The sequence below is a fragment of the Perognathus longimembris genome, chromosome 1, assembly GCF_023159225.1.
Source record: "Perognathus longimembris pacificus isolate PPM17 chromosome 1, ASM2315922v1, whole genome shotgun sequence".
NCBI classification, from domain to species: Eukaryota; Metazoa; Chordata; class Mammalia; order Rodentia; family Heteromyidae; genus Perognathus; species Perognathus longimembris.
In genome coordinates this window covers 121,098,621-121,109,005 of record NC_063161.1, presented here as the reverse complement: position 1 = coordinate 121,109,005, position 10,385 = coordinate 121,098,621, and the positions used below count along the sequence as shown (strand labels likewise).

General features: G+C 37.1%; 1 pseudogene; it reads right to left on the bottom strand.

Annotated features, from left to right (window-relative positions):
* Nucleotides 1-1,677: 1,677 nt before the first annotated feature.
* Nucleotides 1,678-3,158, bottom strand: LOC125355762 (annotated as a pseudogene).
* Nucleotides 3,159-10,385: the final 7,227 nt, after the last annotated feature.

The following is a 10,385-nucleotide window of genomic DNA, read 5'->3' as shown; positions in this document are numbered from 1 at the left end:
CTAGCCTTGAGCAAAAAAGAAGCCAGGGACAGTGCTCAGGCCCTGAGTCCAAGGCCCAGGACTGGCCAAAAAATAAAAAATAAAAACAACACAGCTTTCTCTTACTATAATGCCAACTTAAAAACTGAAATCAACAAAGGATTATGTTGCCAAAAATGATATTAACTGATTTGGCTAGTTTCACATAGGTGCCACTTTAGACTATATCTGTGTGTCTATATGTATAGACACAAATGTACATATATATATGTAATTGTATATTAAACACATACATATGTATTTGATATACCATTTAAAATACCTATATGTGAATATGTATATACCTATACCCGTGTGTTTGTGTATTGTGTGTGTGTTTACATCAATTTCCCACCCTCTCTTCTCTAGTCCTAGCTTCTTCTTTTTTTTTTTTTTTTTTTTGACCAGTCCTGGGCCTTGGACTCAGGGCCTGAGCACGGTCCCTGGCTTCTTCCCGCTCAAGGCTAGCACTCTGCCACTTGAGCCACAGTGCCGCTTCTGGCCGTTTTCTGTATATGTGGTGCTGGGGAATCGAACCTAGGGCCTCGTGTATCCGAGGCAGGCACTCTTGCCACTGGACTATATCCCCAGCCCCCCAGCTTCTTAATAAGGCCAAGGAAAGGGATAAAAAAAACCCTCATATTTCACACATTGAAAAAAACACTTAATGTGAATATTTTTAAAAAGAAACTGATTAATAAAATGTTCCCCCAGCTGAAGCATTACCAAGCATGTTGCTTTCAGAAGGAGGCCTCTTGGCATTATGGACTCCGGGTTGGCTTCTTACAGTAAACTTGTGCCTGTAGAAATTGCTACTGTGGCTGCCTCAACAGTTCTATGCTTTTGAAAACCTAGAGCTACTTCTCAATAAAGTCTTGATCCCAGAGTCTGCTAACAGTATGGCACACTTAATGGAGTTTACTTTAAACCACTGAACATTAGAGCCTTTCCTCTCTTCTTCAGCTGCTATTGCATCGCTTTTCTCCTTAGTATCTCCAACTTAATTTATTTGTAATTTATCTTAAGACATGTAAAAACACATTTTCAAAAAACTATATCTTTGTAAGAGCTCCCCTGATTTCACTTTTGGTTAATAACTCATGAACAATGTAGGTGGTGTAAGCAGATTCTTATGTAATGAATACATTTGAAGATGCTTTGATTTTGTAAATAAAACTGATTTTAAAAGGTATTATTTTACAAGTTCTTTTATCTGCTCTTTGTTTTTGCAGAAATAAGAACACTTTATTATAAACATTTCCATAAACTGATTTTGTATGAGGATGCTTTTAAACTTTTAAAACTCTATGCAAGATAAGCTTATTATTTTTATTATATATTTAATTTCTCACTGCAAATTAGATCTAATAAAGAAAAAAATCTAATTTGCTTCATAGAGAAAACCAATGAACATAAAAATGTCCAATTCAAAATGAAAACAAACCCAATCAAGAAACATTCTGCAGTCTATTAATCCTCCAATGTAAAATAAATCATCTATCAGGGAAAATAATTCCACCTTCCCAGCAATTAGATGAATAGAAGCAGAGCCACGCTCAAAAAGGGACATTGCATGTAAGAAAACCACTGAAATGCTTTTGGAAAATGAGGAAAAGTAATTTCCATGTTGGAGACCAAGCTAAATATTCTTGTTCATTTGGCCTTAGTTACAAGTATGTATTCAAAAAAGGTAAGTGATATGAATATCAAAGAACCAAGTTCCTCAACTGCTTTCAATTAAATCTCAGGAGAACCAACCAGAGAACTTTCAAAATCCAAGGATAGTCTGGTCTCACAGCATTTCCTCCTGTCCTTTCTTTGCCTTGTTCCCTTTTCTCTTTTCTACGGTTAAGGTCCTCTCTTAAAGGCTACATTTTGGCTCTTTTTCTCCTTTCAATTCTTAAGCTTTTCTTTCTTTCTTTTTTTTTCAAATTTTTAAATCAAACTGATGTACAGAGAGGTTACAGTTTCATACGGTAGGCATTGGATACATTTCTTTTTTTTTTTTTTTTTTTTTTTGCCAGTCCTGGGGCTTGGACTCATGGCCTGAGCACTGTCCCTGGCTTCTTTTTGCTCAAGGCTAGCACTCTGCCACTTGAGCCACAGCGCCACTTCTGGCCATTTTCTGTATATGTGGTGCTGGGGAATCGAACCCAGGGCCTCATGTATATGAGGCAGGCACTCTTGCCACTAGGCCATATCCCCAGCCCTGGATACATTTCTTGTACTGTTTGTTACCTTGTCCCTTTCTTAAGCTTTTCTTTACTGACCTTTCCCATTTATTTTTCCACTTTTGTTTTTTTTCTTTGGATGCTCTTGTGTTTGAATCCATTTCCTCAGAACTTCTTTTCCCTTTAGGCCTTCTTCCTCTGTTTTTTTTCTCTGCCTTCCTCTGGGTGCCTTTGTCTGTTGTGATTTATCTGTTTATAACTGGATTGGGGCACTAGTATTGTGTCTTAAGGCGAGGTGCTTGGGAACTCCAGATTCTACATTGTATAGACCACAATTATATTCTTGCTGACTAAGTTTTAAGGGTACTTGTTTTTCTGAGAAACAGTCCCTGGTGAATTGACAGTAGCTCAGAGAATCCAATCTCAGCCTGCTGTCCTGCGCTGGCAACCACTGAGGTAACAACTGGTTTTCCACTTTCTGTGTAGTATTGCATGATCTTGGATATGACTGCATAGTTCCAGCCGGGAATCTTTGCTCAAACATTCTGTATCTGTGCCTAGACTCAATCTCTTCTCTGTACCCACAGGTTTCCAAATAGTCCTCTCTCATCTTTCTGAAACAAGTCTTTGGTTCTAAGCCTCTGGCTTTCTGTACTTTAATATAATCTTCAAGTTCATCTTGAAAAGAGTCAGAAGACTTCATTGTATGCTTCATTAGGTTGACAAAAAGGGATTCTCCTTATCAGGCCAAGAGCATGGTGGAGAAATCTGATCATATTCACCCACTAACTGCTTCAGTTTTTCTACATGAACTTTGTATAAATAGTGACCCTGAGCAACAACCAGGGAGCTAAAATATCACGATGTAGAGATTACAACATCAATTTTTTGTCCAATACTCTATTCACTTCATAATGTGAAATCTTTTACTATTCAAACTGTAGCACTATTCCACAGATGACTTCGATACAAAGCTCAGTCTTTATTTCCTCAATATGGTATCCTCGCTGAGGCAGGGGCAGGCGTCCACACTACTGTCCCCCCTCCCGGCCAACGCCGCCGGCGTGGGGAGAGGCAGAGAACACCGCCGCCACCCTTTTATCTGCTCTTTGAACTCAAAAATAGTATATTTGAGGTCTCCACTAATAGCTAAAATTGCTTTCCTTTCTGTATAAAATGTTAATACTGTATTCCCAAGTCAAATTTGCCAACGGTCTCCTTTCTTTCCAAGAGCCAATCCATCATTTCTCTCGAGAATTCAGCTTTTCAGTACTATTTAGATCATCTCGTCTCAGATTATTCTGGTGATGATGGTTTTCTAGATTCACAAACATCAAAAAGAGAAAATTGACAGACCTGACCTCTTATTTTATATCTTAAGAGCTGGTCATCAAATAGAAACCTCAGTCACCTTGACTTCACCATTCATTGAGAGGGGCATCAGCACCAGTGCCAATTTGGGTGAAGAGTAGCACAGTCAGGCTTGCCCCACAGCCTGACTCCACTTTCCCAAGTCCTGAATCATTACCACTTGCCTCATCTTTAATCCTGTTCAGTTGGCTTCTGGCAAGTGGCTCATCATTTCTTCATATCCTTGGACCTATTTTGGTCTACCTGGAGACTAGACACAAGTTGTCTGGGTGTAAGGGAGGCTCTGAAAGTGAGTCATGCTCTGTTAAGGGAATTGTAGAATTTTGTGTTTCATCAAGAAGTCAAGAAAAATCCTGATGAAGGCTGTAGGCACATCCTCTGGCAACTTTTTACTCCACCTTGAATGTGAAACTTATGTCATCTCTGGCCTTAGGGTTTTGTTCAGACACACCCTTTGAACCTTTTTTTTTTTTTTTAACCAAAGGTAAGAACAAAATGCCTCCCTCCTTTCCCTTTATCTTCTATTCTCATTACATTTGGTAAAAAGTTAGTCAACTAATCTGTCAGAGAAAGTGAGTTAACTGCTACGATAAAACAATTCCTTCTGTGACTCATTTGTTTATAATGGTGTGTTATGCATGCCAATTGTACCATTAGTATAATTTCCACATTAGTACAAATCTGTTAATTGTTGTAGGTTCTGACAGGTAAGTACCTTGGGATATTAAATAATGGAATAGCTTCTGCTCTTGATAGAGCATCTCTGCCCTAAATACAATTGCAGAGGCATTACAAATAGAACTGGTTAATGAAACCTCTTCAAATTATGTATACTGGCTTCTGGATGAAACCTGGGGTGTTTTTATATTGAAAAAATTCATTCCTTGAGTTGTGATGTAGTTTATGTGCTTCAAAATCCCTCCAAACTTTACTGTTTACTTATTTACTGTTGTGTTTTTGTAATCTGTTATGTGCTATTTTTGTAGGTTTTTTTTTACTACTACTTCTCATCTTATGCCTGTGTAATTTTATACGTGCAAAGTACTTTACACTTCTGACCTAGCAAGTCAGTGTGATCAGTAGCTCTACCTCCTCATTGTCCAGTAGGAGAAAGTGGAGGTTCATGAATGCTGGTGAGTTGTCTTAGGAAAGATCTATGATTGCAACTTTGGATTTCTAAAGCAAAATTCCATTATAACCTCACTGTCATATTATTACCCTTACAAACCACATGTTTCTCTGTTCTGAATCTTTGTATATGCTGTTATTGCCCATTACCTAGCCTCTACTTCCTATCCAACTCACAAACACCAGTTTTCTTCACTGTATGGGATGGGACTGTTCTGTGTAATGAAGCTACTTGATTTACTCTAATTAGCGGAGCTAGGGCTAAGCCCAAATGTGATAGAATAGGGGAAAGTAGAGGGTATATGGCTCTCAGGAGAGATGTGGAGGCGTGACCAGAATAAATTCACTTCAGTTAATAAAAAATGTCCCCTTATAGTGAACTTTGATTTTGAAGGGCTTATAAGATTGTCACTTTTGCAATGTAGTCCTGCACCTAATATGTATACCAGTATAAATCTATTCCTCAAAGGAATGACTGGTCTGAAACCCTTCCTTCCTTCCTTCCTTTCTTCCTTCCTTTCATCCTCCCTCCCTCCCTTCCTCCCTTTCTTCTTTCTTTCCCTCCCTTCTTTTTTTTCTTTATTAGAGAGATATCTAGTTACTCTTTAAATAGTATAAATAAAAGATAGAACTTACATTCCCTTGCTATGGATACAGGTTGAACATAAGAGGAAAATAATGTGTTGAGACTTTTAAGGCCAGCTAATTCAAAGGCCTAAAAGCTTTTGCTTTTCCCACTTGGAGCCATCAACTAACATGTAGTTCTTTCAGTCTGCCTTGAAGAAAGAAGAAGCTATGTGGAAATGCCCTGGAAAATGAATGGTCAGGTGCACAGAGGACTATGCAAGAAAGGTACCTTTCTGTGGCTAAGCTGTCATCCAACTGTACTCAGAAAAGGAGTCCCAAGTGAGGCCAGGATAAGAGCCACCTAGCAAAATCTTAGCTAAATCAGAGAATTATTGAATATATAAAAATGTTGGTTTTTTGTTTGTCTTTAAAAAATAATCATTTATTGTCAAAGTGATGTACAGAGGGGTTACAGTTTCATAGGTAAGGCAGTGAGTACATTTCTTGTTCAACTGGCTACCCCATCCCTTTCCTCCTCCTCCTCCTCTCAATATTGTTGTTTTAAGCCAGTAAACTTTTAGATAGTTTGTTACCTAGCATAATTTGTCCTTTATTACCTAGTCTGAATGATAAGCAATTTCTTAAAAGATCTAAGTCCCCAATAAACAGAAAATGGAGAAAATTTGGATGATTTAAAGAAGTTTCATGGTGGAAAGTAGATGGTGTAAGTGGGGAGTGAAAAGTGGGGAGTGCAAGGCTTGCAAAGGGAAATTCTGAAGAAGAGAAGTAACATTTTAAATTAAGTTCTATGTAACTCTACCTCTTTTGAGAGGTACAGGTTTTGTTTGAAACAGAGATAATTATTAACCATGGAATAGGTTTAGCTGGGCCTAACTCCTCAAGGAGTATATTTATTTTCTCAATTTTTGTCACTCTTGGGTATAGGAAGCTTTCAAAAGACTCAGTGATGAAAACTCTTTGAATTGTGCTTTTGTGGAAATGGAGTAAACAATCACCTTACAATAGTGGGTTTCTGTGTTTCTGGAAAAGAGTGCACTGTTTGGCATATCAGAGCCACTTGGGCTCTTTCCTCACAATTGAACTCTCTGGGGCTCTGCCGGACCTGAAGTAGTGTTCAGGGAAGAGAGCCTATGAGTTGTTTCTGTCTTTCAACTAAAAGGCAAAATTGGATAATCACTTGTCCACCTATTATTACTTGGATCTTCTATCTAGAACGCCCACAAAACCTCAGATAAAACTAAGAAATTTTGAAGAAACATGTAAGTTAAAGTGAGCTCAAAGTCACTTGCTTCTATTTATTTATTTGGTCTGAATGGTGCCTACATTCACTTACCATATGGCATTAAATCATTCTGGTCCTTGAGTTATTATTACATGATTCAAAGAGTATAATTTACAGAATTGCCAGCCCAGACTTCACTCTGTCCCACACCAAAAAAAGACCACAAGGAGGGGACAAGAAAAATGCCTGTTTCCTGGTAGCCCATATTTATGCAATTTTCTCCCACCACAGATTGTTTTGGCAGTCTAGACAGAAGTCTTGTAAAATCCTCCCCTGATGTCATCCACATCCTTCCTCGATAAGCTCAGAATGTGTGTGGAGCAAGCTTGGTTCTGCTAGTAATGTCGTAGAGTTAATTAATGCAGCGCCACCTCAGAGAGGCCTTTGCCCACATAAGAGAGAAGAGCGGATGAGCTGGCCACCAGATTATGTAAATATGTGGTAGAGAGTGTTGCTGCTGGAGGAAAGAAAGAAACACAAACATAGGCATTGCGTGTCTTAAGGGGAATTTATGAAAAACGAAACAGAAAGAAATAAGCTAGTTTCAGGGAAGGAAAGATTAAGGAAATGATTTTCTTATGGAAGCCTGGGACATATTCTGGAATTAACGATTCCTTAAAGGCAATTCAAAATTATAGTTCTAAGGGACTGCATTAGGTCTTATTTCTTGATAAATAGAGAGCAAAATAGTTGTTAGTTAAGATTCAGGCTATATGAATTGGAATTAATTTATCGGTTGATTTGTCAGTAGAATAAAGAATTAAATATACCAATATATGTATACTAGTACAGAGGATACAAATCAATGTTAGACTTCTTTAATAGAACATAATAAAATACCCAAAATATATTCAGCCTTATAATATCACTGAGAATCATTACCAGTTTGTTAGAATTTTCTGGCTAGCAAACATTATGAATAGACACATTCTCCATAAGAGGTCTGAAATTTTTCCTTTGTTCTAATTTTTTAAAAATTCTTTCAATTTTAATTTTTTTCATTTTTATGTATTCACATATTCCTTGCCTTTAGTTAGAAATAAAACACCAACACCAATAACAAAATATGATTCTTATATTGAACTTTTTAATATTACCTTCAATCTAGTTAAATTCTACAGAAAGCAGAAATTAGATTTAAAAAAAAAAAACAGGAAACATTCAGTTCCATTCTCCTTGCATCGTCTCTGTAGTTGGCTATTTGAGAAAAATAGGAAACACTTTGATGTGTAGTTTTTTTCTGCATCCAGACAAGTTTCTAAACTTCCCCTCTCCTCTCTTTAGCCTGTTCTGCTTTAAGCTTGCTCTTCGCTTTAATTCCTTCTTATGTGATCTGCACAGAATCCACATGCAACTAAAATATAAACCTAATCACTTGACTTAACATCTTTGGATGTTCTCTAAACTCTACCACTTTGCCAACTGCCTCTGCCACCAGCCCTTCAAACATACACTCAGCAAGAGCTGTACCCTCTACCATTGGCTGGACCTCCAGATCCTTTATGCTTTGACCTTCTGAAATGTACTTCACTTTATCTTCTGGCATATTGCTACTCTTTTTCATTTATTATTATTGTGCTAGTTCTGGAGCTTGAACAAATAGCCTGGGTATTGTCTGTATGCTTTTGTGCTCAAGGCTAGTATTTTACCACTTGAACCACAGCTTCACTTTCTGGGGTGTGTGTGTGTGTGTGTGTGTGTGTGTGTGTGTGTGTGTGTGTGTGTGTGTGTGTGTGTGTGTGTGGTAGTTTATTGGAAACAAGAGTCTCACAGAATTTCTTGCCCATGCTGTGATGCTCAGATGTTAGAGTTGAGTTAGTAGGATTTTATAGGTGTGAGCCACTGGCACCCAACTTGCAACTCTTTCTAAATAAACAAATCATATGCTCTCTTTCTATCAATCTAGATAGTCCTACTAGGCTCCTTTAACTAACCAGTCCCCCTTTCATACCTCAAAGCTAGCATCACATATAAACAGGCTTTTGTCACTCTTATGCTAGTCAATTTCTGGCTGAACTCAGTATTGTTATCTATCTCTCCTAAATCTGTATCCTCCCAGTCTTTGCATAGGTGTTCCTCTGCATTGGCTGTTTCCCTCTGATTTACCTGCTCACAAACAGGAATGTATTTCATTCATATATTTGTCCTTGTGTTCCCTAGTAGACATGTTGCTTTAATAGAACACAAACAAAACCACACTAAACCTACCAACACAACCATGTTCATTGCAACATTGTTTACCATAGCCAAGATATGGAATCATCACAGTTTCCTTCATTAGACAAATGGATCATATAGGGAATATACTGGTAAATCAGAAAGAATGATGTACCATTTACAAGGAAATGGAAAGATTAGATCAAATAATGTAAGTTTTCCAAAAGGAAATACCAAGAATGTAAACATTAAATTGGCCTATAAAGGAAAATTCTTGGTAATTGTAAGCTACTATAAGAAATTAGTCCAATTTTTTCCACATTAACAATTATGTACAAAATACCTTCTAAAGTGAGGTCTGACTAAAACCCCCTAATAGCAGACATGTTTAGTTGGATTATTTCTAAGGGATTTACATGTCTTTTCTTTATCAATACTCACTACGAACATTTGAGGTAAATGCTAGTATGGGATCCACTCACTGATTTGAAAACTAAGGCATTGAGTTTGAGTTATTTCTCAGCATCATTTATTAGGGAAGTAACAATTTGAATGCAGTATGGTTCCAGAGACTAAGCACCTATTCTCTTCCCTACTTCTCATTACTTCCTGTAATTAGCTTATGCTAGAATTTCAGTTTTTGGATAAAATTTAGCAGTACATGCATACAAATATCACAAGCAAAATTATTAAATGTCTTCCATGGTGGTTGGTAATGGGAACCATTCTGATATTTCTGAGAACTTTTATTATTTGGATCTTTTTGGCCCTACATCTAGAGGAGTCCCATGCTCCACTGAGGCTCAACAGCACAGGATATTGCTAACCACACTGACCCCTGCTTTAGGTCTGATGGGTTGGTAACTATGAAATTATGGTTTTCCCCATTTTTAATATTATTCCTGCACATAAGAAAATCAACTTTTTTTTTCAAATTTTTATTATCAAACTGATGTACAGAGAGGTTACAGTTTCATACGTTAGGCATTGGATACATTTCTTGTACTGTTTGTTACCTTGTCCCTCATACTCCCCTCCCTCTAAGCCTCAGACTATAGATAGAAGTAAGGTAGGTAGGAAAATGTTGGGTGACCTTCTTAAAAATTAGAAAGGAATCACAAATGTCTACCTGTCTTCAGAGGTTTTGCTGCCCACAAACAGAGGGAGAGCTTTGAGTTAGAGGGAAGTGGTTTTGTGTTTTGGCTCCATTGTTTAGTTCACTTACTTTAAAGTTTTGAACCTTGTGGAGCCTCCATTTGTTCATTGGGTTGATGCTATATAGCCACTATGGGGATGAAGCAATAGTCATTAAGCACTTAAGTCACTAAGTGCTTAATTCAATACTTAATAGTTGTTGCTCAGAAAATGTGAAAATATACTACATGTTGCTGTTACGTAAAATGAGCAGAGCATTAATGTCTTCTTATAAGCAACAAATTAATAAAAAAAACAGAACTATCTGAATCATAATCAAGATAGTAAGCTTTCAAAGTAGATGTTCTTTGTTATTATTATTACTATTCTTATTTTTTGTCACAAGCCAAATTCTAAAGTTTGTAATTTGGTTCTATTTGAGAATGAGCTTTTATTTTAAATGTTTTCCTTAAACAAATTATAGGGTGAAACACTGATAAATACTGTAGAAGTAGAAATGTTCTTTTGTTAGTCAT